The sequence below is a fragment of the Columba livia genome, chromosome 3 (assembly GCF_036013475.1).
Source record: "Columba livia isolate bColLiv1 breed racing homer chromosome 3, bColLiv1.pat.W.v2, whole genome shotgun sequence".
Classification (NCBI taxonomy): Eukaryota; Metazoa; Chordata; class Aves; order Columbiformes; family Columbidae; genus Columba; species Columba livia.
Genome location: NC_088604.1, coordinates 109283883 through 109296191, shown reverse-complemented (window position 1 = coordinate 109296191; position 12309 = coordinate 109283883). Strand labels below are relative to the sequence as shown.

The 12309-nt window shown below is 44.0% G+C and overlaps 1 protein-coding gene across 6 annotated transcripts in view; it reads left to right on the top strand.

Moving 5' to 3' along the window:
- Positions 1–12309, top strand: part of LOC102092851 (phosphofurin acidic cluster sorting protein 1) — a 97632-nt gene that overhangs the window by 7006 nt on the left and 78317 nt on the right. For 2 of the 6 annotated variants that reach the window (XM_065058972.1, XM_065058973.1), the window contains exon 2: positions 2236–2399. The exons of the other annotated variants lie outside the window; for them this stretch is intronic. The gene's annotated coding sequence lies outside the window, so the exon portion shown is untranslated. The remainder of the gene's footprint in view (positions 1–2235; positions 2400–12309) is intronic. 6 annotated transcript variants of the gene reach the window in all.

The window sequence follows — 12309 nt, the reverse complement described above, 5'->3', positions numbered from 1 at the left end:
GATTTGCATCTGTCCAATACCTTGTGTTCTTATCTGGTCCAAGCTTTCAGTGTCCCAGCTGGTGGAAAGCTGTGCTTCTGTTTTGTTTTGTTTGGGGTTTTTTTAAATTTTTATTTTTTAGCTACATCAAAGCTGGTGGATACTGTTTTGGGAAACGAGTGTGTCTTACTCCTCTGTGTGGAACGTGGCAGCAGGAAACTGTCTCTGCCTCTGGGGAAGCAGACAGCATAAGTGATATTGCTCTTGTGCTTAAAAGTCTCTTAGATAAATGAGGCTTTGTTTGGATGCTCAGTATATTCATCGCAGTGGACCTGAAGGAGTGATGCAGTGGTGCAGGTACCTTAATGCATTGCAGCTGTGGTTACAGAGACCACTCCCTGCTGTGATTCAGTCTCTGAGCACACAGCTCAAAATCAAACTGGCTTTTTCTTCAGGCCTGTTGCAATGCTATCTCCTTTATCATTTACTGCCCACTGCCATCTCTCGTGCTCTTTCTGTTTCTCCAGTCTCATGTAGTCTAACCCAGTGGGGGATTTTGTTTAGTAAATAGAAACTCCTGTTGTATTTTGGCTGCTATTCTAGTTTTTCTAGGTTCTCCTTATTTTCCTACTCATGCTGATTTTTACACTTCCGCTGTAAATCCTTCTTATCATACTTCTTATTCTTCAGTGTGAGCATAACTTAAGTAGCATGAGATCCAAAGCCAGTGCATGTGGAGTCATCTCCTGGACAAAAAATGTCCAGGTTCCATGCCCAGCTGTGTATTTTTAACTGTTTTTCTGTGCATATGATAACTAAATTCTTATCAATATACGCAGTTTGGAACTCATGTCTCTGGTTCCATTTTCCAAAAATGAAAAACAGGAACAAATAGCTGATGTGCTGTTACAATGGTAGCAGGGTTAGAATAGGAGTAACTCCCTTGTAAAGGGTTCTGGTACTCTTTTGCTTTCTTTAATACCTTTTTTTCTACCAGGGGAGAAGATCATGTTCATTCAAAGCTTCTCATTGATTCTTCTGCTGTCTGATTTTCAGTAACAGTTCAAGTAGTGTCTCTAAATCTGTATTATTTAGATTGTTTTGTTTTTTTTTTTTTTAGATTTACATTATTTAGATTTTTAGATTTACTTTATATATATATATATAGTATTATTTATTTACTTTTTATACTTTTATTTTATACTTTTATTTGTCCTGCATTTTCACCGGTGTTCTTTCATCTGTCTTCTATTAGTCAATTTATTTTCTACCTTATCAATACATCCACTTTCTTATTGCTTCATTCCCTCAAAAACAAGCCCTGCACATGCCAGCTGATAATTGTGGCACTGTTTTCATGTTTTTTCCTTGCTTCTGTCTTCGCCTGCACACCTATAATAATCTTTAGTTCTGAATCTTATTTTTTTAAATTTTCTAAATAGTTTACTTTTTTTGTTTCCTCTTTTTCCAGAATTTATACACTATTCCTTGTGAAGCTGCAATGGTCACATCTTGTTCTTACATGGCTTGTGTTTTTCAACTGGATTACATTCTTGATGTTATTTTTCTTTCTTTTAGGTGGCTTTTAGGTTTTTTTACTTAACAAATATCAGCTCTTTTCTTTTGTTAGACTTTTTGAATTTTCCTGTATTTATATTTCTGAAATACAGTCCTGCAAGGTGACATTTATTTCAGTCCTCTCATACCTTATGCTTGAGGCTGCTTGCTCCAGATATTCCTTCCATTCTTGTGTGCTCCTTTGTTAAAAGTTGTCTCAGGATGTCCGTTTGGATTTCATAGCATACTGTATATATGAATAATTTACTCATTTTTTCCTTTATGTTTGTCAGGTCCCCTGACTTCAAGCTTTTTTTCTGCCTATTATGTTCCTTAATCTCCAGTCAGACAAAAGGACAACACTCCCATTACTCTGAATTTACAGTTTGTTCTTCTTACTCATATATTGATGAAATGTTCATACTTGCTTGGGGATAACTTTATCTGTTGCAATACTGATTTGTGGAAGTGTGAACAAGTCACCCTTATTTCAGGGACCTGCTCCACACACAAGGATCTGAGCAGAGAACTGCATTGTACAGTCTCTGCTTATTAACAGCTTCTGTTGCAAGTGGATGAAAATCCTATGCACAAATTTACCAGTTTTGATGAGAATCATTCTTTTGAGTGAAGAGTCTTAACTGTGTAACTCTTTAGAATTAAGCTTTTTTTTTTTAATGTAATTTTTTTTTCTTACAGTTATGAAGAAGCCTCACAAATGGATGCCCATACTGGTTTGGCGCTGTCTCTTCCATAAGCCTGTATCACTGCTATTGTATCACTTCAATACCTCCCGTGCTCTCTTCCCAGATGTATCTTACTATGGTACCATGTTCCGGAGTCTGCAGATAGTCAGATCTAAGGTACTTCCCAGCTCAATGTAACAGCAAAAGAAACAGATGAGTTGTTTGGTGGGTTTACTACTTCAGAAGTAGCAAGTTGTAATGCAGCCTTAACTCTGCATTCATTATTAGTAGGAAAGTTGTTAGACTATGCATTACAGAAACTGCTGTGTTGCACATGTTCCCTTTTTGTCAGCATGTGTGGAGATCTCTACCAGGAGAGGGGATGCTCTGTGTTTTAAGTCACTGTAGCAGGGCTTGGCAGACAGGTGTCTATTGGCACTTGAACAAATGCCTGCAGCAGAGAACTGGAGGAAGTTGATGTGGATCATTGGACTAACCTTGACTCCATTTCACTGCTTCTTGCAGCTTGGCTGTGTTGGCACATCTCCAGTGGACTTTTAGGTGTATCCCAGCAAGTTCTGCCAGGTGATGAGTGTTAGGATATAGCCTGTCCTGCATCTCCATCAGCACTTGTCACTGCATCTTGTTCTTTTCCTCCTGTAGACATGGCTGCAAGTAGTGTTTTTGTAATCACTCCCTGCTTTGTGGTGGTTAATTCATTAACACATTTTATTTTAGCCCAGAGACACAGTGAGTGAGGTGTTCAGCAACAGTTATTGTGGCAGACTGCTAGTGCTGTGCCTCTGTGGAGATGTGGTGCAGTTGTACCTTGCCATGCCATTGACTGCTGCTCTCAGCCAAGCTGGCACTGCAGCGTCATTTTTTAAAGCAGCCTTGGATTTGGGGGCAGCTGGTGCAGTAATTCTGTTTCTTATGTAGACAGAGAAGTTCAAAATCTGTTACGTTTGTGAAAAAAGTTCTGTGACATTAGCCATACTAATGCCTAATTTCAGCATGGATAATATGACAGAAGATTGAAGTGGTGCTGCAGACTTTCGCTTTTGTTTTTTCTGTGTGGCCTGAGGTTGCTTTTGTGCAGACCTCAAGTGAACAGCTGGAAGTTAAAACACAGTGATCTTAAGTAAAGCACTGACCGGTTAAAGATGTGTTGTTTCCTAAGTAATGTACCCTTTTTGTTGCCTGTAAAATATAATTTTTAAAAATGTTGTAGCCTGTAGCCTTACCACTGACCTGTGGATTGTTTAGTAAGCTCTTTCTGACATTTCTGGGGAGGCTGTTATGCAGCAGCAATGAATTTGGTCACATGCTTTTTGCTAAACAAGTAACTCGTTTGAAAACAGCAGAAAGATGATCTGGCGGTTTGGACACTAAAGTGAGGCTTAGATTCAGATGCATGATCTGAAGTTGCTTGCTCTTCTTCTACTTCAAATAACCCTTTCCCTGCCTGAAGCCATAGCTGTAACCCATGTTCCTGTTCTCCCCACTTTGTTCCCAGCTGCTTGTTTCTGTGCTGCAGTCTTGCTGTTTCCTTGCTTGTGCTAGAGTGACTGTGGAGTTGTATTGCAAAGCAGAAGTGACCTTGAGGTGTGGAAGGGTTGCTCCCAACACAGTGCCAGTACTCGTAAAGGAAGAAATTTGTAATTCTTGGGAAAAATAGAGCCTTACAAGACTGCCCATACAGTCTGGGGTATTTCTCTGATGTGGAAAGATAAAGCTGAAGCTTGAGGATATGGCTGAGGATTCTTCCCTGGCTTCTGGAGACTGGAAAGCTAGACTAGGAAGCCAGAGTGTGCTCAGAAAGGGGCAACTGGAGAGAAATTATTTGAGAGCCGGGTCACCAGCAGAGTTTTCCTTGCTGTCTAGTCTGGATGCTGCTGGCTGGGAATCCCCTGAACAGACTCAGAAGTCTATGGGTACTGGTGGGGTCTGGAGGAAATTTTGGGGAGCAGTATGTGGAAGTCAATTGGGATTTTTTTTTTTTTTTTTTTTTTACTTTCTGCTGAGGTTTTAAGGGCTCTTTGTGCTGAGGAAAGATATTGCTCCTGGTCAGAGCCATTAATGTCTGCATAGCTTGCAGTGGAGCATGAGGGAGGCTAATGGCTGTGTGACTGAGTAGCATGCTGTGCATTATGGGATGGACTGTCTGGGCAGATCCTAATGCTTTCTCAGGAGATGCTTCTTGACAATGTGCTTATTATCTGGAAATCAGCTTGTGTGACAAGAGGTGCCAGGAGGCTATGGCAGAGTCTTGTGTTCTGTTGTGGTAGATGCTGCATGATGTGCTATAATGAAAAGCTACTTATTCTGTGCAGGTTTTACTCGGTGCTTTGGATAAACATGGGTGAGGGGGAAACAGAGGTGAAACGATTCACTAAACAGTTAAAAAGTGGCAGAGATGGATTAAATCTTCCCTCTCTGCCTGGAACAAGATCTTAAATCTAAATTGTTGCCTTCTGTAAGAGCAGTGAAATCTTGCTATAGGAGAGCCTGGGGGATGTGGTTATGTCACTGCAACTCTCCTGTGCGCATGGTGGGGCAGCAGTTGTTTGGTATGGTTTGTCCTCAATTAATTTTCCCTTCCCCCAGCCCCCCAGATGTTTGGTTATTGTGAATAACACAGCAAATGTGTTGTAGCCTCACACAGGAAACTACTAAGAATTATGTCTGTCTGACCCTCCCAGCTTCTCATCTTTGCCCAATTTTGTTCTGGCTTGTCAAGGGCAGCTGCCTCAAAGAACCATGTTTCATGGAAATCAGTGGTTAGAGGGAGGCTGGAGGTCCCCTGTGATGGAGAACTTGTCTCTCTTCCAACCCCCTGCTTGCAGGCTGATGTGCCTGGGTGCTTTGCAGAGGTAACTCTCAACCATCCTCAAGGTTTGCTGTCTTTTTCCAGTGGTGTAGTACTTGAGAGTCCAGAGGGGAAAAGAAGGTGAGAAGACAGCCTGGAAAGAGCCGATATAAACATGGGAAAGGGAATGGGAGAGAATGGTGCATTTTCAAGTGAAGCTGTGTCATGGCTAGCAACAGTAGTTTAAGCAAAATTTGAGTGGTGATCTTTCCATTGGTGCATCTGTGTGGGTATTTAATGTGAAAGGATGCAGAGTGATGGGAGAATGGTTTCAAGGAGCCTGTTTCATTCACTGTTTGTGCAGCAAGGTGCCCTTGCTCCCTGCATACATTGGTAAATGTGTCTTTAAACCAATGAGGTGAGAAGTGTCAGTTATAAGTAGGAGGCAAAATTAACAACCCTGAACACCCCTCTTAAGCAACTGGAGGAGGAAAGGTTTAACACCCACCCCCTTGCCTTATAATTTCTGCCTACTCAGAGCCCAGCAAACAGGAGGGAAATTAAATCTCTTAACCTTATTATTTGTGACTACAGTAACCAATCCAGTTACTGCCGTCCTTTAATTCTGACGCTCTTGGACCCCAGTTAGGGCAGAGAAGTCTTGATTTCATGCCCTTGCAGGCAGGAATCTGGTGTCTGTGACAGAAATCGCATCTCTCTGTGTCTTGACTATTACCTGAAGAAACTATGGTGAGGCTTCACACTGACCACTTGGATTTTGTCCAAGGAGCGTGAGACAGTTGGCCCCAAAATTTGAGTCCTGCCTATCTGTCCAGATAAGGACTAACTGCCTGCCACTGGATTCTCCGGACTCTCGTTTTAAGTGACCCTGGCTCTTTCTTCATAGGTCTAAGTGTCTTTTGGGGAAAATCTGGAGCTTTTAGCTGATCCTGATAGTTCCTTCATCTTGAGAAGTGGTATCTTGAAAGACATGTTCCAAAGAGCACTTCTACCACTGTGGCCATGGTTATTTCTCCTCTGGGTAGGTAGCAGAGCTGTGAGTTATGTAAGAAAGTGAGCCGTGGATTGTGGTGGCTCGTGCCGGGAGAATGGTAAAATGGTTGTTGATGGGATAGCAGAAATGGTCAGCTGCTGTGACCAGAAGGCAGAGCAGTTAGTTATTGGCCCCCAGATGATTTTTTTATTCTCTTCTGAAAAATGATGAGACGCCTGTGTTGTGTCCAGTCCTTTTTGTAGTGGCAAACACTCTTGTTGACATGAGTATGAATGGGCTTTGGGTCCCAGGTGACAAAAGATTAATAACTCTGCTTAATTGCAATCTGTTTTTTTTCCAATACTCTGAGAGTAAATGACTTTTCAAAAAGAGCTGGCTCTGACATCTGCAGGACTTCAGAACTCTCTTTGGGAAGAAGGCAAAACTAAGTACATCAAGATTTAAAATCTGGGCTAACTTTTTGTGAGAGAAGCTCCATGGTCTCTGCCTTCAGAGTAGATGTGATTTCAAGCCAAACAAACTTCCAGTTGAGGTTAGAAGTGTTCAGTGTAGATCTCTTCCAGGCTGGTTACAGTCTCAGCTCTCCAGATGGAGACAGTTCTACAGAGCACCTTACTTGTGATACCCGACAGTGCAGCACCCTGAAAGAGGTGAAAGCGTAGAGTCATGTTGCTTTTGCCGGCACTAGTTATATTTGATGGTATAAGTAAAACATGTGAGGTTCCAGAAATCAATTCCTGTTATCCAGAATAAACATTTGCTGCTGACAGCAATCTTGAAGGATCCCTGAGTTGTCAACAGTGCAGGTAAATTGATATCTGATATGGTTTCTCTGTCTAAGCAATAGGGCAGAGAGCAAGATGGGGGACTACAGAAAATGAAGCCACTGAAGGGAAATAACTTGTTTTTTTCTGGTGTTTAGAGAGATAATCTCAGAATGTCTGAAAGGAGACTTTTGAACAACTTCCTCTCTTTTTTGCAGTAGCAAATATTTTCTTCTCACAAAAATGTGGTGTATATTCCGTAGAGCATCTGTTGCTCTTTGTGTATGTAACTGAAACATGCGCACACATGCAAACACACCCACCCCACACCTGACAGACAAAAAATGGACCTCAGTGACAAGTTGCCACTCTTGTCAAGGACACTTTGGAAATCCATGCACTGCAAAAGACCTTTGAATTTGAGCTGTGGTGACAAGACTGTTATTCCTTCCTGCTTCTCCCTGTAACTGTGGACTTTTTGTGGAGTACCAGCTCTGTGTACTAGCTTCTGTACCTGTAGAATGCTCATGGGGTGGCAAGTCACAGCTACTGCTTCTGAATGACAGCTGGTGATGAGAGGTGGTGATGGAGAGTATTTGAAATACTACCTTTGAAGCACATGTCTGTGTAGAATACTTGGCTCCACCAGCACACTTGTCCTGGATGTGACCCCTGCACCGTGTTTTGCCTATTGCACATCATCCTCCTTCTCCTGGGACAGAGGTGCTCAGCTTTTTAGAAAAGCAATGAATCTATTTAAAGCAAACAAGTTGCTTGCTGGTACTGGCCACATCTCTGGTGTGCAGGTCTAGGGAGAGGGGGCAAAAATGGTACAGGGTTTGTGTTCTTCTGTCCTATTGAGTTCAAAGCCATTTTGTAACTATATCACTAAAGCACAGTAGAAACACACAAGGCTGTGGTGTTTGCTTAGGATCTCTCTGGTTGCCACAATTATTAAGCTTTTCTCTGTTTCATAAAACATACAGGTCATATAAAGGACAGGTGAGGCTGGGTGAGAGCCAGCTATGCTTTGCACTTGCTGTTTTTATTCCCTTTATATTTTCGGCTTTTGTACTACCTTGAGGTTTCTCATGTTATGGCTATGATACAAGTATTTTGAAGGACTAAGCCGTAATGTTTAGGATTAGATAAAAGGGGTGTTGAGGGAAGGAGTCTGTTTCGTGCCCAGTGACCATGTTCTTGTGCATAGACAGCCTGCAGTGTTTGGGAGGAGAACCAGCTCCTGAACAAACTGTTGAGTAGGTCTGCTAATGACAGATGGTGGGGTGACAGCTGCTAGTGACCTGGTAGTAAAATGACCAGACTTGTGAAACAGGGTAGCAGAGAGATTTTCATGCTTGGGAGTTTGTAAGAGGTTGTGTATGACTGACTCAAAAGAGCTTTTCAGTGTTGTACTATGTTGCACTTAAAGCTGCAAACATGCAGCCATTTCCAATCTTGAGATCTCCTGACTTTGTTTTTGACATGCTGTCTTAAGATTTACAGCCTGAAACACAAGGATTGTTGCTTGTGTAGAGTTTCACCATACTCTTTCACTAACATTAAATTTCCCCAATGAAGGACAAACTTAGAGCAAATTCACCTAAGCTGAATGCTTCCTCCCCTCTGACTTACACCTGCTGTGCTTTGAGGAGTGAACCTCATAAGCTTTCTTACAGTATGTATGCACGTCCACAACATGTACCCTCTAAACATGAATTATTTTTTTTTCTTCTCTGTTGAAAGGCCTCAATACGTTAGAGACTAGGAAAAAAAAAATCTTACTCTTCCGTGTGGACATACCTGAGAACAAAAATGTTTAGAGTTGCGCAGGACCCACAGGGGTTTTTCTTTCTTGCCAATCTTTCTTCCCCATCCTCACAGAATTTGGCATGTGGTTTCTGTTTCATTTATAGTAGGAGGTTTTCTGTAAAGCTTTGTGATTCTTAAGGCAGGCTTTAGTTTCTTTTTACTTGGCCTGCTGAGGTTATGCTTTTGGGGAATGTCATCTTCTGAATACCAGACTAGCAGCTTTCTTTAAGAGTAAAGATCTGATTTTGAAGGGGTTTGCAGATTTTCCTCCGAAGGAAGGTGGCTAATACAATAAGGAATTTTCTATCAGGACAAGCCATGCGTTTCTTGGTAGCTGCAGCTTCTAAGTGAAATGGGCGAGATGCTCCTAAAGCATCAGAATCAGATCTGTCTCTATGCTGTGAATGACTGGGCTACATCCAGTTACAAAATCCTGTAAAATCCTGTTCCTGACTGCAGACAGCTCTTAAGGCCACAGCTCTGGAGTGTAAAAAACATGTGGAGTGTTAGGTTGCTCTTCAGGCACCTAATTTTTGCAGATCTGAATAAGCTGGGCTATGTATGCGGTCGAGTTTTTTTCCCATCCTGTGGGATGCATTTAAAGCTGTTTCTCAATGGCTGTTGGCAGACTTCCAGTCTCTTGCTGCTTTGCTAAATCACCTGTAGTGTGAATACTTTATTGACACATGAGAATTACAGCAAGCATAAGGTGGCATGACTGCAGTGTGTGAAATACACTGTTGTGCCCAGGAAGTGCAGATGGGAAAGTCTGCCTGAAAGTGGTGTTTGGAGTGACTGGTTAGTACGAATTTGAGTGCAAATCCAGCACTAACTCCCAGAAGCTGACATCCCTAGCAGAGCATAAGGTGGTAAGAGTTCTTTTCTCTCTTTTGAGTTAGTTTTCTCACCAGTCCAAAGGAGGATGGAGTAATATGACAAGGGCACTGAGAAGCTGCCCCTTCATAGAAAAGTGTTGCCTGGTGGGACTCTCTTGAGCTAGCAGCTGGAAGGCAAAAAGAGAGTTTGATGAAAATCCACTCTGAAACCTGGCTGCTGGAAGGATACTGTTGTTTTTGGTTTCTTCATCTATGATAGCTGACTTTTTCTAAGGAAGTTTGTCACTCAATGGATGAGGGGAGAAATGCCAGCTTTCCAGGAAGTGGTGCTGCTGGGCATGGACACCCCTTGCCTTTGCTCCTTCCTGCTGAGAAACCTCTCCCAGTGCATCTGAAATTCTGCCCTCCCTCCTCTTTTCCTAAAGAGATGGGAAGGGGCATGCAAGCTATCTGTGAAGTATCTACTAGAGATATTGATATCCAATCAGTTGCTCTGCTTTTGGACAAAGCAGGGGTCTGGGTAGTTACAAATTTTATTTATTAGAAACGAAAAAATAAAGCTTTTTTTCAAGCACAGTCCCACCTTTCCTCTCCTTTGCTTCTCCCTGGGCATATGGAGAAAAACAAAAAAAAGCTGTCTACAGCCCTTCTAGAGGTTGCTTTAAAGTTTAACTTACCATGGTGTGAAGCAAATCCTACAGCTGCTCAGGTGCTCTTTGCGGGGTTGTTGGTTCACAAGCTTTAGGTGTTAGGGGAGTGTGTTAAGACAAAAGAGGCGTTTACAGTTCAAATATCATCGAACCATTGAATCTCCTGAATTGGAAGGGATCCATGAGGACTGGATGTGGGAACTGGCTGTGGACAGCTTGTGCAGATGCTAGTGTGCAGTTAAGCTCTGCTACCTGCTTGAAATGCAGCAGAACAGACAGGTCATGGTATGCTGCAATCTCCTTGAGACTGTGCCCAGCTATGAGGTTGTGAGAGTAGATGATAGTGGTATTCCCCATTTCCAAAGAACTCCTTATAGTTTCCTGGTTCTTTGTTGGAGACTTGCAGGCCAGGAGTGTAAGGTGGGGAAGGGAAGCTTTCTCCTACCCATTAGTACTTTGTTTTGGGAACGGAAATGATTTATAGGCAACAACTTGAGCAGCCATCGCCGGATCCAGGCAGAGCTGTTCAGGGTTGTTATCAGAGCTCTTCAAAACTCTGTAACTTTTGGTGCTGTTTAATGCAACAATGACTATGAAGTTCCTGAGTTTCAACTTTGCAACTGTTACATTCAGCTCCTGTTAATTAATATCAGTCACTGTGTTGCTGGATGAGATACTCCTGCAATCAGGCTACTGCTTTGTCTATCTGTTGAAGAGTTGCAGGTAGCCATGTAGCTTGTTATTCTCTTGATATACCTTACAAAAAGAGCAATAGATTTCATAGGTGGCTTAACATGAGCTCAAGTTATTTTGTTACACCTGATAAATGATGGACCATTTTTCTGTGGGTTTTGGTGTGTTGCCATTTTCTATTTTCCTGAGCAAATAAGGTGTTTGTGTATGGTCTACAGGAGGTCAGGCCAGTCAGATCTTTAAGACTAGCGTCCCTCCTCATCTTAAAAAAAAAATATGGAAAAAAAAAAATCCCAGGGGAAGTTTTACATGCTGAGCCTTAGGAGGTACACTGAATCGTTTTCTAAGAAGTACCTTCTCAAATATCAGTTGTGGTGGTGGTAGTGTTTGTTTGTGGTGTTGGGTATTCCTCCCTCTCCCCTCCCTCTCCCCTCCCTCTCCCCTCCCTCTCCCCTCCCCCTCCCCTCCCCCTCCCCTCCCTCTCCCCTCCCCCTCCCCTCCCCCTCCCCTCCCCCTCCCCTCCCCCTCCCCTCCCCCTCCCCTCCCCCTCCCCTCCCCCTCCCCTCCCCCTCCCCTCCCCCTCCCCTCCCCCTCCCCTCCCCCTCCCCTCCCCCTCCCCTCCCCCTCCCCTCCCCCTCCCCTCCCCCTCCCCTCCCCCTCCCCTCCCCCTCCCCTCCCCCTCCCCTCCCCCTCCCCTCCCCCTCCCCTCCCCCTCCCCTCCCCCTCCCCTCCCCCTCCCCTCCCCCTCCCCTCCCCCTCCCCTCCCCCTCCCCTCCCCCTCCCCTCCCCCTCCCTCCCCTCTCCCTTCTCCCCTTCTCCCCCTCTCCCCCTCTCCCCCTCTCCCCCTCTCCCCCTCTCCCCCTCTCCCCCTCTCCCCCTCTCCCCCTCTCCCCCTCTCCCCCTCTCCCCCTCTCCCCCTCTCCCCCTCTCCCCCTCTCCCCCTCCCCCCCCCTCTCCCCCCCTCTCCCCCCCCTCTCCCCTTTCCCACATAATATTTTTGGTTTGGCATAATTCATCTGCTGCAATGCAAGTAGCTGGGATGCGCGATCCAAAGCTGTTTGTGTGAGCTCTCATCATAGCACAGCTGGTATTGTCAATAGAAATCTCTGCAGTAGATTTCAGGACTCACTAGAGGACAAAACAGGTTAAGTAAAAGTGCTCAAAGCCAACAATACTGTCTTGATGAGGCTATGTTAGTACTATGGTATACTGAGGGAGAGGAAGATGAGGGGCACCCCAAACTGACTATTTGCTGTTGTCTCACCATAGCTGGAAGCCATGCTGAGTTACATGCCTTTCTGCTGGGGTGCCAGGTGATACGTGTAGTTGGCATTAAAAGTGCTTCCTTTGGGTGACTCACGCATTGGGTTCCTTCACAAGTAGGTGGGAGAGCATTATTCTTTTATTGGGCTGAATTCCAAACCCGCTACACATGGCATGAGGCCTTGGATGGTGTGAATTGGCAGTCCTAGCCTTGTAGCTTGGGACTGGCACCCCTTCTCTGGCAC